Genomic DNA, 12,535 nt, shown 5'->3' with positions numbered 1-12,535 from the left:
GCATTGAGGAGGTATGTTGCCTCTTCACCAAATTATTTAACCCTGTAAAAGCCACATCACTGGGCTGCAATTACATGCGGTTGCATTCAGCAGTGGTACTGCCCGAGGAATGCAGCATGCAGTTTCATTTTTGCTGCAGATGCAAAGCGTTGCATGTGTACAGCCCCGAGCAGCTACATACCCTTGTTTAGGTGATCAGTTGCCAGTGTGAACAAGCCCTAATTGGATTGGTAATGAAAACCTACAACTTAGGCAGGCCATACGCGGTTCGAATCTCAGCCGGTTCTTGCTGAACTGTGTATGGGCAGGCTGAATATACAAAGTCGATCAACTTTGGTACAACCAGCATGCTGGGTTTTTTCCGCGATTATTGCTAGCGGCTGTCATAGCTTCTAGCAATAATCCCTGTCAATGCCAAGAAGGGATTCCCGTGTTGCAGGAAAGAAATTCGCTCTGTTTATGACCAGCCTTACAACACTACTGTTATTGATTTACTTTTATCAGGAGATTAGAGGCATAGATAAAAGGAGGAGCGGAAGAACTGTGTATGGGATGGTCATGTGAAAGGGCCATTGAAAGAAGAGCGAGAAAAGAAAAGCGGGGTATAGCTTTTCCCAGTTTACGATCTTAAGCCCCTTCCAGTGTGAACAAATACAGGTACATGAAGCCATTTCTAATATCTGATGTGAAAAGCCCTAATGTGTAAAGTGAGTTGGTGTGGCATATTATACAACCAAGCAGGAAGTGCAAATTCTGTGCTGCTGCAAGAGATTATGACATCATACTAATGGTGTCAGAGAGTGACACAGATGTCATCAGTGTGGTGGTATTTTTGTTTTAATTTTTAGTGTTTTTATTGGGCTGTTCTACGCTAGAAAGGGGAGGATGACACAACAGTCTTCTAACCATTTAACTGCATTTCAATTTTTGCAAACTTTCTCATCAGATTCTCCCTATCACATCAGAGTACCCCAGTCTAACAGGCTCCAGATCACAGAGCCCTCCGATCACACAGATTCCCTCCCCCCCCCCCCCCTCAAAATCATACAGTCTTCTAGGTCAGAGTCAGGGCTGGTGCAAGGATTTTTGACACCCTAAGCAAAACCTCATTTTGCCGACCCCCTCCTTGACTCCACCCTCTTTGCCCTGCCCATGTATACCCCACCTTTTTAATTTAGCGCCCATCAATGCAGCCTACCAGTGCCCATCAACAAATGTTTGCTTGCTTCCATTCATTCAACAGTCGAGACACAAACGCAGTCCTCCGCTGCTCCTCTGACACTATGTGCGAACGGAGCGGCGGCTGATGCTGAGACTTAGTTGCTTGCTGCAGAGAGAAGGAACACTAGTGGCTGGAGCGCCCTAGGTGGCTGCCTAGTGGTAGCACCGGCCCTGGTCAAAGCCTTGTGTTTGCCATGGTACAGGCAAGCTGACTACTGTCGCCATAGCAAGGAATGTTCACCTTCTGTCTTGGCTCTAGAGCATCATTGGTTGCTGTGGTGCTGGCAGCCAGCCCACCTGCACCATGGCAACTCGTGACAGTGATCCAGGGCAAACTGGTTGGGAAACACTGAGCTAGCCTAGAACACACCCCAGCCTGCTGACTGGACAGTGAGGAAGCAGCAGCACCTTAATGACCTTGCTCTCTGCAGTGTGTTCACGGTCAGCACATGATCACTGCAACAGAGCCTTATTGGCCTTTAATGCTGCCCTTCCCACTCTCAATATGACCGCTGCTGTGCAGAAAGAAGATTGCTGGAGGCAGATGTCAAATTAGATGCATTTGAAAAAAAAATTTGAGCTGGTTTCACACCTATAAATACAAATATATATATAATGTATGTGTGTGTGTGCATACATGGCACATTACCACATATACACCTGTGCCTAGGATTAGTGATATATAAATGTGCAAAAAATTATATGTAGAAAAAAAAAAAATATATATATATATATATATATATATATATATATATATATATATAAAAGTAACTAAATAACTATTGTAAATAGGTTGCTGCTCTTAAACGTGTGGTGCCTTTAAACATATGTGGGAAAAAAAGCGCTACCCTATACTAATCCTATTGCTAATAGTTCCTCATGTAAATTAATATATCAATGGAGTAAACACACTATTGGGTTTCAAACACCTATTTGGATAGCTGATGCATGCTAAATAAGTGTCCATCTTTATAAAAAAAAAAAGTGCTGTAAACATAAATTCAGGTGCGGTCCATGCTCCCATTATGTGTGCCTGCTCACTCATCAGCTGCTCTGGACTCCCATGACAGGAGTCTCTTGTGCCTGTGTTATTATCTCCAAAAGCTGGGCTTTGTAGTCCTTCTACATGGGTCCTTGTAGACAAGGTGTGATCATGTGCAGTAATTCCTTTTTTTTTTTTTTTTTTTTGCATCCCACCGGCCGGAGCTAACGCATTTCGTCCCTCCCATGGGGCGTTCTCAAAGGTTTGATGGTTTCACACCTATGCATTTTCCCCCTTCCATTGAAATCTAGATAAAATCCATCAAAGGGCTTGTTGTATTGGATATCATCATGCATCATGGTCGACATGTATAATGACACACATCTTAAAGTGTATGTAAACCCTCACATATACCCAGCGAAGTGAACAGCCTCAGATGATGCACAGGGATTAAACAAATCTCCCTATAAAAGTTTTACATGTATATCTGCTGTCTTCAGCTTTATATACTGTTTAGAATGTGCACATCCTGTTAGGAGATTTTCTCTTCCTGGTTAGCACTGCAGTGAAGTCTGGGCATACAGCCAAGACTGGTTAGAATGTGCACATCCTGTTAGATTTTCTCTTCCTGGTTAGCACTTCAGTGAAGTCTGGGCATACAGCCAAGACAGCTGATTGGAGGAAAGGCACACACCCCCTCTCCTCCATAGGTAGAGACTTTCAGAGCTGTTCATTGAATCTTTCAGCTCTGTGCTAATCTGTTTATAGCATCCTCCCCAACACAAAACTCTGGCTGCTTTTATCATATGTGATGGAGAACTTCTGTTATCAGCCTGATAACTCCTGACAAGAACGGAACAGGAGACAGCTATGGGACATAGTGCTTTGAAGAGAGATAAAACACTGCAGATATGTGCCCAGCTCAAATTTCATGAATCGGGTTTACATCCACTTTAGGCATTTGCGTTTTGGTTGATTTCAATGGAAATTGTATTAACCTACCTGGCGGTATGATTATTTCGGATTTTAGGTGCTGAAAGCGGTACAATTATTTTGCATGGAAATTTGGCGTTTTATATTGTAGGTCTGTAAATCTTAACAATAACGCACTTAAATCTGTCCAAACCAGAGTCTAGTAGATATCCCAGGTATGATAAAGTTTGAAACACAAAAACATAAATTATAATATAATAAAATAAAAAAAAAAAAAAATAGTAATAAAATAAATTTCCCCACAATTCACTATCGCTCAATTCTGCAAGTGTTCTAATTTACTATCGCTGTTTTCTAGCTGGTCTAAAGCCACTTTTGACGTAAAGGGACACTTTTTGGTTGCTATGGACAATCTCCAGTTTCCAGGCAGAAAGAACAGTGTATATCATGTAAAACTGCATGCAGGGCATGGGCCAAAGCACTGGGGACAAAAGGGATGTGAAATCATTTCATACAGTACTGTAATCTGTAAGATTACAGTACTGTATGTGTTATGATTTTTACTTTTTTTTTAATTTTCCGCCAGGCTCCGCCCCCGTGCGTCGCGCCGCTCGCAGGGAACGGAGCCTGGCACGGAGAGGCTTCGGAGGAGGACGGAGTCCTCGGACACTGCGGGTGACATCGCAGGATCCCGGGGACAAGGTAAGTAAAGCCGCCCCAGGATCCTGCAATGCGATCCCGAGTGTGGCTCGGGGTTACCGCTAATGGTACTGAATTTTAACCCCGAGCCACACTCGGGGATACCGCCAGGGAGGTTAAGCATAAATATCCACATTTGTTTTATATATATATATATAAAAATATAAATCTATTGGGAATTTTAATTTGTGGCAGGCAACAGAAAGTGGAGCTGCAGTATACTGTACATAGTTTGGTTGAAAAAAGACACAAGTCGATCTAGTTCAACTAATAAAAAGGGAAAAACGAACTAAAAAATATATAAATAGAAAAGTATAATACTGAGAAATGTCCGGCGCCTTGTTTTTTGGATCTGCTAAATAAACCGTTATTCCTCAGGAAGCAGAGAATTCTATTTAGCCCCAGTTTTCCATTAACAATGCTCTGCGCTGAGTCACTGACTGACGGTTGAACCAGTTTAAAGTTCTCCTTTTGGGAAAAAAAAAAAAAAAAAAGGATAAACTGAAGGAAAATGAATGATGCTTTATGTGGTGGTCATGGTAACAACGTCTTACCATTCATCTGCTGCCTTTGCATTCGGGTCTGTGCAGATCACAAAGCACTGAGCCCCAGGGGGCCTCGAGATCCAGGCTCCAGAAGCAGTCAATAGTCGCCGGGCTTTTCACAAGTAACGCTCAAACTTTAACAAAACAGATTTCAATTGGCACTAAACAATTTAACCAATTTGTTTCTGTAAAGTAGCAAAAAGGCATCTCACAGCTCTTCCGATCTGAAGAAGAACCAATCACGGCAAAAAGTAGAATATGCATTCTCCAATGATTTTAGGTGTTTTTGTTATTGGCCAGCAAAGATTCTGCAGTTGCTGCTCTGGCTGCACACCGATAACCAACCAGTCTCCTAGCCCTAAGTGTGTCTAAGGATTTCAAATAGCCGTACCCCGTAGTATACAGATATGTGGGCAGTTATAGGGTTCTTATTTGGGCCAATCACCTGTGGCCAAGGCATATCCTGCCCCACAGGCACATGTATACACGCATCTGCAGGGCAGACATGGCACCCCTAGAGAGTTGGGACCCTGTGCTTCTCTGACAGCAGCAGGACAGAGCCACTGGAAGCCTCTTTCCCTGCTCTGGTCATATAAGAGATGGGTGTCTGCATTGATGGGTCTGTACTGCGGTGGGGAAGTGGTACTGGGAAGAGGATTGGTTTGTCATGATTGGCTGTACTGGGGTGGAGGGGTGTCTGCATTGAGGGGTCTGTACTGTGAAGAGGGTTGGTCTGTACTAGGGTGGATGGGTGTCTTCATTGAGGGGTCTGGACAGGGGAGGGTCAGTCTGTACTGGGGTCGAGAAGTGTCTGCATTGAGGGGTCTGCTGTGGGGGGGGGGGGGGGGTTGTACTGGGGGGGTCTGTACTGGGGTGGATAGGTGTCTCCACTGAGGGGTCTGTACTGGGGAGGGTCAGTCTGTACTGGGGTGGAGGGGTGTCTGCATTGAGGGGTCTGTACTGGGAAGGGTCAGTCTGTACTGGGGTGGAGGGGTGTCTGCATTGAGGGGTCTGTACTGGGTGAAGGGGGAGTTGTACTGGGAAGAGGGTTGGTCTGTACTGAGGGGTCTGTACTGGGGTGGATGGGTGTTTGCATTGAGGGGTTTGTACTAGGGAGGGTCAGTCTGTACTGGGGTGGATAGGTGTCTCCACTGAGGGGTCTGTACTGGGGAGGGTCAGTCTGTACTGGGGTGGAGGGGTGTCTGCATTGAGGGGTCTGTACTGGGGTGGAGGGGTGTCTGCATTGAGGGGTCTGTACTGGGTGAAGGGGGAGTTGTACTGGGAAGAGGGTTGGTCTGTACTGAGGGGTCTGTACTGGGGTGGATGGGTGTTTGCATTGAGGGGTTTGTACTAGGGAGGGTCAGTCTGTACTGGGGTGGAGGGGTGTCTGCATTGAGGGGTCTGTACTGGGAAGAGGGTTGGTCTGTACTAGGGTGGATGGGTGTATCATTGAGGGTGTCTGGACTGGGGAGGGTCAGTCTGTACTGGGTGTAGGGTGTCTGCATTGAGGGGTCTGTACTGGGATGGGTGGGCGGAGTTGTACTGGGAAGAGGGTTGGTCTGTACTGGGGTGGAGGGTGTCTGCATTGAGAGGTCTGTACTGGGGGAAGGGGGGAGTTGTACTAGGAGGAGGGTTGGTCTGTAGTGGGGTGGACGGGTGTCTGCATTGAGGGGTCTGTACTGGGATGGGGGGCTGAGTTGTACTGGGAAGAGGGTTGGTCTGTACTGGGGGTGGAGGGGGTGTCTGCATTGAGGGGTCTGTACTGGGGGGGGTCAGTCTGTACTGGGGTGGAGAGATGTCTGCATTGAGGGGTCTGTGCTGTTGGGGGGGGGGGGGAGAATTGTATCAGGAAGAGGTTGGCCTGTACTGAGGGATCTGTACTTGGGTGGATAGGTGTCTCAATTGAGGGGTCTGTACTGGGGAGGGTCGGTCCTTTATTGGGGTGGAGGGGTGTCTGCATTGAGGGGTCTGTACTGGGAAGAGGGTTGATCTGTACTAGGGTGAATGGGTGTCTCATTGAGGGATCTGTACTGGGGAGGGTCAGTCTGCATTGAGGGGTCTGTACTGGGGGAAGGGGGAGTTGTACTGGGAAGAGGGTTGGTCTGTACTGAGGGGTCATACTAGGGTGGATGGGTGTCTGTATTGAGGGGTTTGTACTAGGGAGGGTCAGTCTGTACTGGGGTGGAGGGGTGTCTGCATTGAGGGGTCTGTACTGGGAAGAGGGTTGGTCTGTACTAGGGTGGATAGGTGTCTTCATTGAGGGGTCTGTACTAGAGAGGGTCAGTCTGTACTGGAAGAGGGTTGGTCTGTACTGAGGGGTCTATACTAAGGTGGATGGGTGTCTGCATTGAGGGGTTTGTACTAGGGAGGGTCAGTCTGTACTGGGGTGGAGGGGTGTCTGCATTGAGGGGTCCGTACTGGGAGGGGGGGCGGAGTTTTACTGGGAAGAGGTTGGTCTGTACTGGGGTGGATGAGTATCTGCATTGAGGGGTTTGTACTAGGGAGGGTCAGTCTGTACTGGGGTGGAGGGGTGTCTGCATTGAGGGGTCTGTACAGGGGGGGGTGAAGTTTGTACCGAGGGGTCTGTACTGGGGTGAATGGGTGTCTGCATTGAGGGGTCTGTACTAGGGAGGGTCAGTCTGTACTGGGAAGAGGGTTGGTCTGTGCTGGGGTGGAAGGGTGTCTACATTGAGGGGTCTGTACTGGGGGGAGGGGGGTTGTACTGGGACTAGGGTTGGTCTGTATTGGGGAGGGAGTGTGACACTGTTTTATCTGTCATACTCCTGACCACTGCGCACTGTATGCTTGGCTATATAGGATAAATTCCCTGGCCACTGTACTCAAGTAAATTATAGCTAAAGTTCTTCGTAAAGGGGGCTCTGTACAGAAAATTATACGTAATGGAACAATTGTTTTTTAAAAAAAAGTGTGTGCTGAGGTTTGTACATTTCTGTTACACATTTGCTTGTGGCTCCGCTGCTGTACAAGACACTAGTGATATAGGCTGGGCCGTACAGGTGCCCCCTGGGAAGGCTACATCACCAGTGCCTTCCAGGAGATCTCATTTGCAAATTGCCCAGATCTTGCAGGGCACATGCACCAATGGCTTTCCTATTTGCAGGGGAAAGGACCATGAAGACTGAAAACTTTTACAGAAAAGGAAGAAGTAACTATTACCAAGTTGAATGGTTTTTAACTTTAGATTGCGCTGATGTTGACAGTTTTAAAAGGTTGGGGGGATACTTTAACAGAAAGGTGTTTTCTTCTTTGCCCTATTCAATAAGCCTGCCTTTGTGATATGGTGGTCCTGGCATTAGTCTCATCTGGTCATCTGGGTTGGAAAGTCCCCTGCAGCGCAGGGCTCTGGATCCAATTCCCACATGTGTCAGGGTGTGAGATTGTACTGCTAATCCGGACAGCTGCTGTTTATCTACAGGGACACCCCGTCCATGACCCTCGGCCACTGTCTAATGCCTCCGCTTAGCTACTTAACGCCAAAGCTGCCCAACCACGCTTAGTGTTTTATAGTCAGATCTCCTGCTGCCTTGCATATAAAAAGGATCCAGCTATTGATTATACATCAGCCAGGCAGGGTCGGGAAACAGCCATCTGATAGCGTCCGCTTGCAGAATGCAGATGATGGACTGGCTGTGACAGTTGGCAACTGCAGATTGTGGCAAACAGATAATTCTCTCACACTAGAAAAATGTTAAAGCTGACCTCCAGACAGATATTAAAAAAATATTGATCTGGGTAAAGCTGAAAACTTTAATATAAATATATTTCCAAAAACCACAAAGGATATAAATCTACTTTGTGTGTAACAAATTCTTTGCAAAACTTTACCTCTGTGCAGAAGCTACTTGTATAAAGACCGGTCACTGCTGCTATCTCTTCTTGTGCAGGGGGACTGGTCCTTGTATCCGCCCCTCCTGTAGTTCTCTGCAGGCAACCTGTAGTGGGTGGAGCCTGCTGGGTCTCTCCCATGGCTCTGCTCAGGCTATGTGCAGTACAGTGATGATGTCACTTCTACTTTTACAAGGTAGTACAGGGCATCCGGGAAAGTATTCACAGCGCTTCACTTTTTCCACATTTTGTTATGTCACAGCCTTATTTCAAAATGGATTAAATTCATTATTTTTCCCTCAAAATTCTACAAACAATACCACATGATAACGTGAAAGAAGTTTGTGTTGAAATATTTACAACTTTATTAAAAATAAAAAATGAAAAAAATCCCATGTACATAAGTATTCACAGCCTTTGCTCAATACTTTGTTGAAGCACCTTTGGCACCAATTACAGCCTCAAGTCTTTTTGAGTATGATGCTACAAGCTTGGCACACCTATTTTTGGGCAGTTTCTTCCATTTTTCTTTGCAGGACCTCTCAAGCTCCATCTGGTTGGATGGCGAGCGTCAGTGCACAGCCATTGGGCCACTGAAGGGCATTCACAGAGTTGTCCCATAGTCACTCCTTATCTTGGCTGTGTGCTTAGGGGTGGTTGTCCTGTTGGAAGATGAATCTTCGCCCCAGTCTGAGGTCCAGAGTGCTCTGGAGCAGGTTTGTCAGGGGCTGGGCTCAGCCCTTCCTTCCCTGAGCTGGTTGCTCAGCTGTCGGCTAATTGTCAGCCTCCTATCTCTCCACAGCTACTCACCTGTTGATGATATCCTGCTTGTCAGACCTGCTTACTTAAGCTGTCCAGCCCAGAGGATCTCTGCCTTCACCTTGGTCAACATCACAGAGACCATCTCCTGCATTCCTGTTAAAGGACTTGCTTGGCTGACATCCCTTCTGGCTCCAGATCCTGCTTGCTGTTTCACTACGCTCTTCTCCGGCTCCCTGATGTTTGGCTTGTCTGACTATCCGTTCCGATTTTTGAACTCTGGCTTTGGCTACGTTTACTCTGTTTACCTTTTTTTTTATATTATTAAACAGTGTGATTTAACTGTACTTCTGTCTCAGTCTGATTCATGGTTTCTGACAAGGTTTTCATCAAGGGTGTCTCTGTACATTGCTGCATCATCTTTCCCTCGATTTTAACTAGTCTCCCAGTTCCTGCTGCTGAAAAAAAATCCCCACGGTATGATGCTGCCAACACCATGCTTTACTGTATGGATGGTATTAGCCAGGGGATGAGCGGTGCCTGGTTTCTTCCAGACATGACCCTTGCCATTCAGGAAAAAAATTTTCAATCTTTGTTTCATTAGCCCAGAGAATTTTTGTTTCTCATGGTCTGAGAGTCCTCAGGTGCCTTTTGGCAAACACCAGGCAGGCTGTCATGTGCCTTTTACTGAGGAGTGTCTTCTGTCTGGCCACTCTACCATACAGACCTGATTGGTGGAGTGCTGCAGAGATGGTTGTTCTTCTGGAAGGTTCTCCTCTCTCCACAGAGAAGCGCTGGAGCTCTATCTCTATCAGAGTGACAGTTATGTTCTTGGTCACCTCCCTGACTAAGGCACTCCCCCCCCCCCCCCCCCCCCCCCCCCCCAATCGCTCAGTTTGGCCAGGCGGTCCGCTCTAGGAAGAGTCCTGGTGGTTCCAAACTTCTTCCATTTATGGATAATGGAGGTCACTGTGCTCATTGGGACCTTCAATGCTGCAGACATTTTTCTGTACCCGTCCCCAGATCTGTGCCTCGATACAATCCGGTCTCTGAGGTCTACAGACAATTCCTTGGACTTCATGGCTTGGTTTGTGCTCTGACCTGCACTGTTAACTGTGGCACCTTTATATAGACAGGCCTTTCCAAATCATGTCCAATCGACTGAATTTACCACAGGTGGACTCCAATCAAGTTGTAGAAACATCTCAAGGATGATCAGTGGAGACAGGATGCACCTGAGCTCAATTTTGAGTATCATGGCAAGGGCTGTGAATACTTACAGTATCTCACAAAAGAGTGACTCATATTTTGACTCGTTAGTGTTACAAGGTCTCAGGTGTGAATGGGGAGCAGGTGTGTTAAATTTGGTGTTATCGCTCTCACTCTGTCATACTGATCACTGGAAGTTCAACATGGCACCTCATGGCAAAGAACTCTCTGAGAATATGAAAAAAAAAAATTGTTGCTCTACATAAAGATAGCCTAGGCTATAAGAAGATTGCCAAGACCCTGAAACTGAGCTGCAGCATGGTGGCCAAGACCATACAGAGGTTTAACAGGACAGGTTCCACTCAGAACAGGCCCTCACCATGGTTGACCAAAGAAGTTGAGTTGTACGTGCTCAGCATCATATCCAGAGGTTGTCTTTGGGAAATAGACGTATGAGTGCTGCCAGCATTGCTGCAGAGGTTGAAGGGGTGGGGGGTCAGCCTGTCGTGCTCAGAACATATGCCACACACTGCACCAAATTGGTCTGCATGGCTGTCGTCCCAGAAGGAAGCCCTCTTCTTGATGCGGATGATTATGCACAAGAAAGCCTGCAGTTTGCTGAAGTCAAGCTGACTAAGGACATAGATTACTGGAACCATGTCCTGTGGTCTGGTGAGACCAAGGTAAATATAATTCGTTCAGATGGTGTCAAGCGTGTGTGGCGGCAACCAGGTAAGGAGTACAGACAAGTGTGTCTTGCCTACAGTCAAGCATGGTGGTGGGGGGTGTCATGGTCTGGGGCTGCATGAGTGCTTCCAGCACTGGGGAGCTACAGTTCACTTGAGGAAACCATGAATGCCACATGTACTGTGACATACTGAAGCAGAGCATGATCCCCTCCCTTTGGAGACTGGGCTGCAGGGCAGTATTCCAACATGATAATGACCCCAAACACACCTCCAAGATGACCACTGCCTTGCTAAAGAAGCTAAGGGTAAAGGTGATGGACTGGCCAAGCATGTCTCCAGACCTAAACCCTGTTGAGCATCTGTGGGGCCTCCTCAAATAGACGGTGGAGGAGTGCAAGGTCTCCAACATCCACCAGCTCCGTGATGTCGTCATGGAGGAGTGGAAGAGGACTCCAGTGGTAACCTGTGAAGCTCTGGTGAACTCCATACCCAAGAGGGTTTAGGCAGTGCTGGAAAATAATGGTGGCCACACAAAATATTGACACTTTGGGCCCAATTTGGACATTTTCACTTAGGGGTGTACTCACTTTTGTTGCCAGTGGTTTAGACATTAATGGCTGTGTGTTGAGTTATTTTGAGGGGACAGCAAATTTACACTGTTATACAAGCTGTACACTCACTACTTTACATTGTAGCAAAGTGTCATTTCTTCAGTGTTGTCACATGAAAAGATATAATAAAATATTTACAAAAATGTGAGGGGGGGTACTCACTTTTTCATTTTTTTTTTTTTTTAAAGAAATTTACAAAGATTTCAAACAAACTTCTTTCACGTTGTCATTATAGGGTATTGTTTGTAGAATTTTGAGGAAAATAATACATTTAGGGCCTGTTCACACCATAGAAAGGCAGTCTGGATGCGTTCCAGGTGCTTTTCTGCATGCACGTTTTTGATGCATTTCAGTGCTTTGATGCAGTCCATTCCTCCCCCCCCCCCCCCCCCCCCCCCCCTCTTTTTTCTTAACCTTAAATAAGGACAAGTGTGTTACAGTGCGTTTTTGGTGCATTTAGGTACGTTCAGGTGCGTTCCAGTGCGTTTTGATGCATTTTATAGCGTTCCAGTACAATCCAGTGCAGAAAAAATGCAGTATGTTCTACTTTTTTTGTCTGGAACTGGAACGCACTAGAACTGACTGCACTGGTGTGAACTATGCCATTCAAAACCATATAGCCTACTTTCAATGCATTTTTGATGCAGAAAAAAAATGCACTGGACTTCATGTGGTGTGAACTGGCCCTTAATCTATTTTGGAATAATGCTGTAACATAACAAAATGTGGAAAAAGTGAAGCGCTGTGAATACTTTCCGGATGCACTGTAATTAGGCTTGCAAAGGCATTTTGTGCCCACAAAGTGGATTTTTTATCCTTGTGGCTATTAAGGAAAATGTTTAACCACTTGCCGACCACTGCACACCGATATACGTTGGCACAATAGCAGCGGTGGGCAAATAGGCGTACCTGCGTGACCGTGCCCACGGGACCCGCGGACTCTATGTCTGCCGGTCTCCTGGCAATCGTGTCACAGAGCGGCAGAACAGGGAGATGCCTATTTAAACAAGGCATTTCCCCATTCTGCCTTGTGACATGACA

This window comes from Aquarana catesbeiana, linkage group LG12, assembly GCF_042186555.1.
Source record: "Aquarana catesbeiana isolate 2022-GZ linkage group LG12, ASM4218655v1, whole genome shotgun sequence".
NCBI lineage: Eukaryota > Metazoa > Chordata > Amphibia > Anura > Ranidae > Aquarana > Aquarana catesbeiana.
This window is presented reverse-complemented; position numbering follows the sequence as displayed.